This window comes from Passer domesticus, chromosome 6 (genome assembly GCF_036417665.1).
Source record: "Passer domesticus isolate bPasDom1 chromosome 6, bPasDom1.hap1, whole genome shotgun sequence".
NCBI lineage: Eukaryota > Metazoa > Chordata > Aves > Passeriformes > Passeridae > Passer > Passer domesticus.
In genome coordinates, this window is record NC_087479.1 from 7,693,843 (window position 1) to 7,706,194 (window position 12,352).

The window sequence follows — 12,352 nt, forward strand, 5'->3', positions numbered from 1 at the left end:
CTGTGTCTACTCCCACACCAAAACCAGCTGATGGCACTTCTGCCAAGCACCAGGAACCAGAGGTGGCAAAGCAGCAGGACTGGTTACCATTGCCCTGTGCTCATTTCCCCACCAAATTCACTCCAGCCCTTCCTTCCCAAAGCTCCTCCAAGCTCCCATCCTTGGATGCCACCAGACAGAGCAGCAACTAAAATGAAAACTGAAGATTCCCATGTAAGCAGAATCAGCAGAGGCCACAAAGACAATGAGGGGTCTGGAGCACCTCTTTTATGAGGAAAGACTCCAGGAGCTGAGCCTGTTTATTCTTTCACACCTTCCCCTTTCTCAAGCACTGCCTCCCTGTCTGATTTCTCACCTGAAGCCTCCCAAGGAGCTGGACCAGGACAGAATTAACCCAAAGTGGTCAGCTCCCTGAACCCCTGGCCTGGCAGGACAAGGTTCTCGGAAACTCAGACTGCACTCAGCCATCTCCAATCCACACCTGGAATCATGCTGGAAAATCATTGCTACAAAGTGGGGTTTAGGTCTTTTCAGTGGAAAGGAACACTTCTGAATGCACAGTGGGCAGAGTGTTTCAGAAGCAGGGAAATGAGCATGTAGGGCTCCAAGGCAGCATTTGACTCCTCAGAGCTGTCAAACAGCACTACTTGCTGTACTGATAAGCATGTGAAATGCTTATTCCAATGAAGCACTACAGGGAGAACCTGTTTTCCTTCCAAGACCACGTCAAGAAAGAATGAAAGGCTCCACATTTGTGGTTCACATGCTTTCTCTCTAGGTGGGGTAGGAGGTGGAAGGACTAAGTTGTCCCCTCAAAAGGAAAACCTCAGAAGGGAAAAAGAAAATAAAGACAAGCTCTGCTGCACCCTCTTAGCCCTGCATGAGTATTGGGAAAAATAATATTACAAGTGTTTCCCTTGTTCAGCTATTCCTGAAAGGTCTCAGCTGCCTTGCACAATTTGGGTAAGAACATCACTTGCTGCTCAGCTGGGAAGAAGTTAAGAACTGGCTCATTAGATTTGTTCTGCCTGATCCGAGAGGAAAACAAAACCAGTAAATCCCTCAGTGGGCAGTGCTGCTGCAGCTCTGGTGACAAACACGGGGCTCACACATCACTCTGCTTTCTAGAAAGCTGCCTTGGCACCCCTTGGCACCACCACGTGCCCCGAATGACAAACTGGGGGTGGCAGAGCCCCTGTGAGTGGGGCTGTGCTGCTGCACCCTCAGCTCATGGGGACAGACAAAAATCCTCCCTGAACACCCCACACTTGAGGCTACATGACCCACGAGCCACATCTGAATTATTCAGCCTATAAAACTCCATCTGTTTTGCCATGCAGATTGTGAATTAATGAAAGCTCAGCTGAAAGGCCACTTTCTTGGGGCGAGAGGAAGGAGAAAGCTTCCAGAAGCCTTCCTATTATAGAAGCAATAGAGCTGGTTCCAAATATAGGAGAGCAGCACTCCCAGAGCTCTGGAGACGTCGTGCCCTGGTTTTGTGAGGCTGAGGTCTCGCTGGATTGCTCCTGCACATGCAAAGATGGGTAGAAAGGACTGCAAGATGCAGAGCTGACGTGAAAAGGGAGTTTCAGGACAAACACCAGAGGCAGAAACCCAGACTGCCTCTGTGAAAGATCAGCCTGAACACCAGGAGAGAGCCAACCTGCCCCACTTTAGAGAAAGCCAGTCAAAACCTGCAAGAAAAATCCCATTTTTTCAAGAACACAAAGTAAGCTTGCTAAAAAAAATCCTGATCATTATTATTGTTATTACAACCCCAACGTGGCAGATTAGGATTGCCAACAATCATTTCATCACCCTGTTTTGCCAGTGGTAGCAGGGATCCTGGCTGGAAAGGATCACTGCACTTGACTCACTTTGGCACGCAGAGGGTGGATTTGTTTTTGTTGTGACAGCTCATAAAGTGACCATCACATGCCCTGCCCCACAGAAATTCCTCACCAGTTCACCAGGAACAGTTTGTCAGTGACCCATTTTAATTCCTAAAGTTTCCTTCTCTTGTTTCAGGGCGGATCTTGTAACACAACAGAAATAAACTCAGTTGCAAAACTGATTACAAGTGTATCTTTGTGTATCTCTGCATCTGTGTACTCCAGCATAGGACTGGCCTTTTGGTTGGCAAATAGTAACAAAGTAAAATGTCACCAGGACAGCAAAAATCTCACACAGGACACTACATAGGGAAAAAGGCCCCGTGCACCATGGCACAAAATGCACAGGAATAACTGCTCCTGCACATCTCTCCGTGGGCTATGAAATGGCTTCTAAAATAGCAGAAAAAACCTACAGCTGACTTCTAAATAAATTAATAAATACAGTAAATACATAAATAAATAAATACAGCAAATAAATAAATACAGCAAATAAATAAATACAGTTCCTTCTTTAGAACTCTGCTAACAAGGAAAACCCCACAGCAGGTGACTCAATGTTAAGCACTAATTCCATCAGCTTTAAAACTCGATTCATTGACAAAAATACAGCTTTAACAGGTTTCTATAGCTCTAATGGTTTGGACCAGCCCTTGGGTTGCCAATTCTCCTTTCTGAGACCACCCCATGTTCCCTGATCACAGGTCCATACCCTCACAGTGTAACACAACAAGGGGCAATTAATTTTTATTTACTTCTGTAGAGTCTTACCCTTTCACAAAAAGGTTATTTTCTGCATTTCTCTGTCCTGTACCACTGTGGATACTTTTTCAGCAGAGACAGAGGCACAGAAGACACCCCCAAAAACACTCCCCAAAAAACCCCAAGCAAACCAAACCCACACAGACACACAAAAGACTCAAAGCAGAACAATGCAGTTTCCTCCACATGGGTTATTCTGCCAGTCCACTGCAGGGCTGAGAGGTTCCAATATCCATTAGGCATCTCTAAAGTGTCCAGATTTTTCCTAGAAGTCTCCAAATCCAAATTCAGCTAACCTTACCCAGCAGCACAAACACTAGATTAAATAGAATAGTACTAAAAAAGAGCTTTAGAAGTAACTGTGCCATTACTTGCAAATATTTGGATAGGTTGGATAAGGCCTTAAGCAACCTGGTCCAGTGGGAGAAGTTCCTGCACGTGGCAGGAGGTTGGGATGAGATGATCTTTAAGGTCCCTTTCCAGCCCCTTAACATTTTATAATTCCATTATTTCTGTCATTCAAAATGCCCAGGTTTTTCCTATCATATTCCTGAATCCTATTCTCTATTCTCACATAAAAGCATTTTCTGCTATTTTTAGTACCAATGTTTCATGAATTGTCAAAAAACCTTAAATCTTGTCAAACTTTTGTCTAAAGTAGGCCACTGCTGGTGCCCCAATGTCACACTTTCACACAGAACCATCTTCCACCTTGCAAGGACAATGCAAAAATGCTGAACTCAGAAACCTCAAATTTATAGGTCAGCAGTTTACAAAAAAGTCTGCTCTGCACATAGGGAAAGAGCTACCCAAGTACACCAAACTTCAGGACAGATTTCATACAGAAACAAGTTCAAACTATTTTTCACAGCACATTTTGGAACAAAGTGCCTCATTACATCTGCAAACTTCCACCAGAACAGATTCCTTAGGAACATCTGAAAACAACCCACCCACCCACAAACAAACAGGACACACCACCACCCACACCCTCTGAAGAAATTTGGGATTCACTGGGCTTTCCAGCTGTGTCTTAAAACAAAGGAGAAAGGTCCTAAAGAACAGGTTACAATCTTAAGACAAAAAACCCCCCCCCCCCAAAAAAAAAAAAAAAATCAAACCAAAAAAAAAAAAACCAAAAAAAAAACCCACACCCAAACACTAATTAATGTCAGGTTCTAATTGGAGGATGTCAGGGCTACCCCAGGCCCTTTCCAGCCTGCTCCTCATGTCCCACCACAGGATGTGTCTGAGCCCATCACTGAATCAACTGGTTCCATTGGGGAAACATTTAAGAAAGGAAGAAAAACACTTGACAGGGGGACAAGGACACCAAGGCCAAGGAAGGATAAGGGGCACTCCCCACATGGAGAGAGAATATTTTGGTTTTATGCTTGTTTCTTACTATTATTTTACTGTTCTAGCCATTAATAAATGTTATTTTTCTGTTTTGTCCACAACAGTAATCAGGAATCTCATGAACTTTATCTTGACCTTTAAGCTCTCTTGGCAGTGCTTCTGTGACATCTCCAAATCCAGCTCTGGGAGGCAACAACCTCTTGTGGCCAGCCTGTCAGGTGGATGTGTCTGTCCCTGCAGCAGGGAGTCACCCACTACAATCACTCACAGCTTATTATTAATGTCAGTCTTCAGGAAGGGCAGGAATATTCCTCCTTGTATGGAGAGTGGCCATTTCCCAGTGTCCCTCTTTTATTCACTTCTTGTGAGAGGTGGTGCAGACCCCACTGGGATCCCTGATGCAGGGGGGAATTCAGACTTGTGAGCTCTCTGAAAACATCCTATTCCACAGAACCCTTGAAAGGTTCAGGTTGGAAGGGACCTCAAAGTCCATCCACTTTCAACCCCTGGTCAAGGGCAGGGACACCTTCCACCATCCCAGGCTGCCCCAAGCTCCATCCAGCCTGGCCTTGGACATTTCCAAGGATGGAGCAGCCACAGCTTCTCAGGGCACCCTGTGGGGGAAAATCACATCCCCTGACCTGTTTTGAAGCAGCCCTGGACTCAGCTGTCCCTCTGGACTGTGAGCACACACGGCTGGCTCGCAGCCCTCTCTTCATCCACCACAACTCCCAAGTCCTCCTCTGCAGGGCTGTCCTCAGTGACTTCTCCCAGTCTGCACTCACACCTGGGACTGCCCTGACCTTGCACCCAGGCTTGCTGAACTTGGTGAGGTTTCTCATTCCCAGGAAGGCCACACAACCTTCTTTCATTCTCACACAGCTCCTGGACCTGGTGACACAGCTCCTCAATGGGGACACACCTTCTGGAGAGAGGACTCTCAGCCCCAATTTCCTGGACAGGGAGCAGCCACTCTTTACAACCAGAGGCCTCCAGAGCTCTACTGCCACCAGGCCTCTTTGGGAGGGACCCTCTGACACCCTTGGGGCTGCCAGGAATGAGCACTCCTCCTTCCTACAGCTCCAGGCCTGCAGCGTGAAGTCACGCAAGGGAAAGAAACAGGACACCAGGGTGTGACAGCCAGCAACACAAAGCTGGAACCCTCACCAGTGACAGCAGGAACAGCACAGCAAGGGCAGAGGGGGCTCAAAACAGCACTTGGCATGACACCACGACCCAAGTGGAGCCCTGGACATCCATCAGCCAGAACCAGGCACCTGCAGAGCTCATCCTGCACAGACAGAGCAGCAGGAGCAGAACAGGGAGGGAACAGGGCATGGGTGAGCAGAGCTGGGCTCACACAAATGCAGGTGAACGATCCCAAAGCAGCATCAGGGTATTTCCCACCCTAAACTGCTTTGCAGCTTGTAAAAAAAGCACAGAACCCGTTTAAAGGGACCAGAAAGGACTCTGAGCAGCCAAAGCACAGACATGTGACACGTCATGGCCAAAGGGCTCAAGAGGAAGACTGAAGGCAGCCAAGAGGACACACTGAAAATCCTTCCCAGACAAAGCATCACCTGGGTTTACAGAAACTCTCAAGAGAACATTATGCACAAAACATCTGCTGAACCAACTCAGCTTCACATAAACTCAGGGGTTTTAACTGGTAAACTGCAGTAGAGACCAAAATCTTATTGCATGATTATTTCAAAGGACTGTTTAAAATCTAAGCTAATCTGGAAACCTACCAATTCCACAGATCTTTCATCTTTTTTCAGCTCTGTTTTTAAAGATTTTTTTTTCCCTATTAATAACTCAAGAATTATTGAAGTAAAAAATAGTTTGATATTTTCAGAACTTTGTAGTCAATACACCTAGCAACTGACACAATTAAAGTTTCAGAAATCCTAAGCATAGCACGAATTCCACTGTAATTCATTCTTAAGGAAAAAAGAAAGGCCCCAAAATAGCATTGAAATTTCAGTAAAGGACAACTTCTGCACGCTTATGAACTGTGACAACTTTTGCTTTCTGCTTCTGCCTCTCCCTTTTCACATTTCCTCTTCAAAATTCAGTGGCACAGGCCTATAAGAGGACACCAGAAATAATTCTGGTGCAATCTTTTCCGTGTTCATAACCACTTTGGAAGTATGAACTTTCCTACAGTCCACTGGAAACATCAGAATCAGGTTGGTTTTACAAGACTTGAAACTTTTTTTAATGAAAAAAACACAGAAAACATAAAATCCTAGAATGGTTTGGGTTGGAAGGGACCTTCATGATCACCTTGTTCTAATGCCCTGCCATGGCAGGGACATCTTCCACTATCCCAGGCTGCTCCAAGCCCTGTCCAACCAGACCTTGGACACTTCCAGAGACAGGGCAGCCACAGCTGCTCTGGGCACCCTGTGCCAGGGCCTCACCATCCTCACAGAGAAGAATTTCTTCCCAATATCTAATCTAAATCTCTCATCTTTTATTTCAAAACTGCTCCCCTTTGTCTCATCCCTATCTGCCCACATAAAAAGTCACACTCTTTTTCCCAAGTCCCCTTAGGCACTGGAAGGGGCTCCAAGGTCTCCCCAGAGCTTTCTCTTCTCCAGCTGAACATTCCCAGCCCTCCCAGCCTGGCTCCAAAGCAGAGGTGCTCCAGTCCTCAGAGCATCTTTGTGGTCTCTGCTCTAACAGGTCCAAAAAAATAGCTTTATAATCAAGAGAGAAAGAGGAAAAAAATACCTACATTGCTCTCTAACCCAATATTCCCACTGCTCCCTCCAGTACAAACAGTATTTTCTTCTCAGAGTTTCCCCTCTTGGACAAAATGAGAAAATATGAATAAACCCCACCAAATCTCTAAGAAGTGAAGCAGAAAATAAGGAGCCACAGCTGTGGTTTAGAAAGGATGGTTTAAATGAGCCAGCTTTGGAGCTAGGGATTGTGACCCTGGTGTGGAAATCCTCAGCACTTTACAAACCAAATGTGCCACTCCAGAGTTCCCACTCATCCCCCTGGCTTTCAACAATCAATTTACTCCCAAAAGCCAGCTGCAGCTTGCCAGCCCAAACCCTGAATTACCAAAGCAATCACCCATCTTGAGCCCTCACCCTTTGACATCTCTCACCAATTCTTCATGAGCTTGCAGGAAATAATTTCAAACAGCTCCCTCAAGAAAATCAGTTTCAAGCCTTAGTTTTTTCCATCCCAAGCCATCCCTGCACTATTTCATAGCTCTGATAATTATACCACTGACTAAACCTCCAACTGGGAATAGCTGTTTTTATCATCACTATTAAAAACAGTCCCTCACACTGTTAGGAATCTGGAAATTCACTGGAGCTGCATCCCACCCTTCGGCCTCTCAAAACACTACAGAGCAATGAAAGTATGTGCTGAAACCAGAGGATCCCTGTGCTGAACACTCCTGCAATTTCTGGGTAACTGGAACTGCTTCCTAAGTGAACCACGGAGGCCTGGTTATTGATTTTAGCAGGGCAAGTGGCACCAGAGCTCTGAAAGTCAAAGTTTTCCATACTGAACTGGGAAAGTTTAGCTACTTTTAGAAATGCAGCAGTGACATGCATGCTAAAAGGCTCCTCACATTCACCTAGTTTTGTAGTTTTTATGGCATTTTTTTTAATTAAAGTAAAAAGATCATTTGCAGTTTTCCTTTCCTAAAAGCACATTATCTTGGTTTTTACATCTTGGCCAGAAGAGTGACTGACAACTCTCAGAGAAGTAGCAAGATGCAGAAAAACAAGAGTTGAAAGAAAAGTGGATTTCAAAAACAGCTTTTAATTATCTGAAGGTACAGTTGCCAAGTAGACAGCAAAGAGGCTGTGCATCACTTACAGATGGGAAAATTCCCCCAGGTTGATTTCACAACCAATTACAGTGGATTAACCTATTAGGAAGAATGAAATAGATATATATTTTTTGGTGGATGCAAGTTTCAACAGTTTGAAAAGTCATTGCCACTGGTACTTTGATACATAGGATCAGCAATCTGTTTTATCACACTTCAAGTCATCACCATCCATAAACACACCCTAGAAAAAAACCTCACCCTCTTTTTTAATGCTTCTTCTGTCATTATTTCCTTCTCAGGGAACAGCATCTCTCTTGGCTCCCCACTTTGAGTATCACTTCATATATCAATACTTCTTTTATTGCTGTTATAGAGAAACATCTAGCACCTTCAAGCTGTTTTACACACACCTTTGCACAAACATATATTACTATATCTGCCAGATGCCATTGTATAAGGTATTTGTCAAACAGAAAAGCACCAAAGCACTGATTTTCAGCTTTCCAGGATCCCTCTGCTAAATCCTGGGTGTGCCTACTTTTGTTTGGTATCAAGTTCCTCCTGCTGGCTCCGCTGCAAGAGCAAACTACAGGGATAGTTAAGTTTTTCCCCACCACCAAAAACATCTGTTCCTTTTCTGAGTTCTCCAGACTTCCTTCCCCTTGACTGTATCACAAAGCCTCTCTTTTCAGCAAGGCCGCCTTCCTGATAGTCCATCACCATTATCTTCTTGTTCTCTGCAGAGCAGCTTGAATCACTGGGTCCTGCAGAGCTTCCAGTCCTTTCAGCTCAAGGCCAGGATCTGAATTCAAGCATCATGATTTACAGAGAGGGTTGTTAAACTCCTTCCCTGACTCTTTTTTTACCACTTCACAGTTTCCTGTCCTGGGAGGCAACCAAACTGCTACAAGAAATGCCAGTTTCTGTTAAATGTCCTCAATTCCTGTGACACTGAGCATTTAAAACAATTACACTGCTTCCAAACTTTGCACTATAACAGCTTTTATCCCAAAAAGTGCAGAGATGAGCAAAAATTACTTTAGCACCAAGAAGTGTGAGTTGGTTGTTTGCTGCATCTCACAGCATTTCTAGTTAACATTCAGCCTTGGCACAACCCACCATCCGCTCAGGCACACAGCACAATGTCACCCCTCAAAACCCCACTGTTCAACCTAAAGGCATTTTTTTTTTATTTTAAGGGTGCATCAGCTGCTCACTGAAAGTGGGAATGCTTCATTTAGCACACACACACTTGTTAAACTGCTCACAGCATGCAAATAAAACACTGCATTGTGCAAAAGTCATTCAGTCTCTCCATCCGTAGATATGAGCAATGGAGCTGGGGCCAGGAAAGAGAAACTTGGAACAACGTGCAAATATTTCAGTCCCTTATTCCCAGTATTCACATCCCAGGCTAAAGCCCACAGCCCTGTCATGCTGAGGGGTGACCATGTTTAAGAATCTGCCCTGTGCAGTGGGTGGGAAAACGACCATTATCTGTCTTGCCCCTGGACTGCACCCTTTTATTTGTAGTTATTACTGCAAACTGCCTTTTTTTTCCAGACAATGGTTGTGTTATTATAGGTACCTTCATGCCGTGCCAAAGCACATACACACAGCAATTCAGAACAATCAGCCTTGTTTTCATGGGAGCAAAGGTTGCAGCCAAATGAAATGGGTGGAGATCACATTAAACAATCTTGGAATCTGCTAATAGGATATAGGAAAATGTGACCATAATGCAGATGCGGAGTTCCCCTTTCACCTTCCAATGTTATGGATAAAATACAAGCTTTGGAAAACCAATTAAACTGTTTGAACAACATTAAGCAAGTCAAAGTATTCTCAGGGTGCTTACAAGACCACTGAGAGGCTCTTTAAAATTAAAACAAAGCAGTGCCCTTTCAAAGTTCTGAAACCAGAGCATTTCCCCACCCCAGAAATTATGATCTCCTCCACCACCTGTTTTAAAGACATAGCAGACCTGCAAGTCCTCTGCTTCTCCATGGTGAAGAGAAGCTCATCAAGACAACTGTTCCTGTCTTAGGGACAGAATCAGCCCCTCCTGTAAGTGGGGAATTTTCACACCGAGGCACCTTGGTTGGTCAGCTGTAACCTGCATTCCCCTTGTTTGCTTCTGAGATGTGCATTAGTCAGCTTTCTCCTCCACAAATCTGATTGTGCCTCTGCATGATCGTGCACTGAAGTCATGTCCTTGAGCGTGTGACATCAGTCTGTTGCCATGGCAATGCACAGGGCAGTCCAAAATTCAGTATTATGGCATCACTGCGGGATCAGACAGCAGAACAAGCCAACGCCTGAGAGCTGGTTAATGCAGCACGAACAGCCAAGACATTTCAATCTAAATGTTAAAGTGTAACTGCACCTCATCACAATATTCTTTATAAATATGCCTAGAAGCCTCAAGAAAGACAATGCAGAAGGTCACTGGATTGCAGAAACGGGCAAACCACCATGCATCACTAAAAAGAAGGGCAATGTGTTTCCAAGGATGGCCACCAAGTACGAAGAAAGCTCAGTTTAGCTCTTTGAATAGAAACCACCATCTGTTCCTAAGGCAACACCAGAGCTGCCTAAAGACATCACATCCACAGAGAAACAGGGATGATCCCTCAGCACCCCAAACCAAGTGTTAGGTTGCGCCCAGTTTTTCTGGAAATCAGAGGCTGGAGGATCACAGCACTGTCAGCCCTTTCAAAGGGACAGCATTATATAAGACACAGTTCTTCAATTTCAAGCTTTGAAGCAAAGATCAGCACATCATTAGCCCAACCTGAAACAAAACCATGTAGTTAAAAAAGGGTGGTACCTTCCAAGAGTTGTTATTCCATGTAGGGTTAGACATTACAGTTCTGTAGCTCCTTACACACTCACGAGAATGGCATTTCTGAAGAGCAAAAGGGAAGGAAAAAGGAAATTAGTGACACAGTAAAGGTATTAACAACCACTATCCAGCTCCTAAAACCCAAAAGATCCAGTTTGCCCAGAGCAAAGGGCACATGGGAACAAAAAACCATGCATTACTGACGTGGACAACCACCAATTCAAGGTCTTCAGTGCTGACTGATGGAGTACACCCCAAAACCAGCCCAGTGGCTGGCCACAAGCCAATCTGGCACCACCAGAGCCCAGGGAGCACAGATAGCAGAGAGGAGGGACTGCCAAGCCTCCAGAAGCCACAGTGGACCCCTCTCTTTACCTGTTCCTCTGTTCCCATCAAGCACAAGTGTTTTGGGGTCTGGGTGTGGATTGCCAGTGGCTGCTGTGACACCCAAACTGCCCAAGCCCCTGGAGAGCCACTGCTGTTGTACGTCAGCTCCCTCGTAACGCGGCCCCTCCCCGTACGCCCGGCTGGTTTCATTTCGCCTCCTTCCGCTTTCCCTTATTAATCCACGCGTCTCCAATAGCTCAGACAACACTTCCTTCTGCAGAGCTGACCTCCAGCCTTCCCATAACCCCAGACACACCCTCAGTTTCTTCACACTGCCATTAACGAGGCACATTTCATGTTCTCCACGTGGATGCAGCCCTCACCCACTCCGAACCCCTCCACCCATGTCCCTGGCTGTAATTACCCCATCCCTCGTTATCTAATACCCAGCACAAGCCTTGGGGCTGGGAACCTCTGTTTGTTTGGCTCTGCAGTGTCACACACCCCAGTGGTGTTGTATAAATAAATTCCACAACCTGTTTGAGCCTGAGCTTGATCGAGACTTGAATTATCCCCGTTTCCAAGTGACTGCTGCAAATACCTTCGCTCGCTTACGCAATCGGCCACCAAGGCAGCTCCAGGGCCAAACACCACGACAGCCAACTGCTCCCACAGGCCACAACTGCTCAGAAAACAACTTAAATCCCTCTGCTTTTAAGTATATATTGCAGATTATAAAGGGATGAGACAGGTAGAAGTAGACAGCTCTCAGAAATGTGCCTCTGACTGTCACCTGAAGGACAAGTTCCATGTGCCAGTGTCACCTCTCAGCCACCACAGCACCCAGGCTTTGCCACAACCCTTAACACTCAGCAGGTTACCCAGTCACAAGTCTGAAGTACCAGGGAGGATAGGATTCTGGAAGCAATTTTGAGCCAAATGGATTTCAGAGCAAAATAAAGCCAGCAGGCTTCATCTCCATGGAGCTCCTGCAACACAACATAGGCTGAGCAAGTCACTCAGGGCAGAGGTCTTTCTTATTAAGTACCTAGTAAATTCAGATTAAAGTCACACAACTTTTCCCCCTCCCTCATATAAAAATCAGATGCTATCCAGCCTTGAGGAATCAATCCAGCTTCTGCAATAAGGAAAACCTGCTCACAGCTACATGACACCACACACAATGCGTAGGATTGTGGCCCTTCAGGTACTCATTAAAAACTTTTTCCCTAGAAAAGTCTCCAGTAACAATTTGCCTTCCATTCATTTTCTGCAGTGAAGATGGATGGTGACTAAGAACTGGATATGGAAGCACGTGAAAAGTCCCAGTGCAGCCATCCCAGGCCATAAACAAAGCAG

At 45.4% G+C, this 12,352-nt stretch overlaps 1 protein-coding gene across 10 annotated transcripts in view; it reads right to left on the bottom strand.

The window, feature by feature from the left end:
* FBXO34 (F-box protein 34) overlaps positions 1 to 12,352 on the bottom strand; it is a 41,324-nt gene that overhangs the window by 17,083 nt on the left and 11,889 nt on the right. For 9 of the 10 annotated variants that reach the window (XM_064423071.1, XM_064423070.1, XM_064423067.1 and 6 more), the window contains exon 2: positions 10,652 to 10,729. The exons of the other annotated variant lie outside the window; for it this stretch is intronic. The gene's annotated coding sequence lies outside the window, so the exon portion shown is untranslated. The remainder of the gene's footprint in view (positions 1 to 10,651; positions 10,730 to 12,352) is intronic. 10 annotated transcript variants of the gene reach the window in all.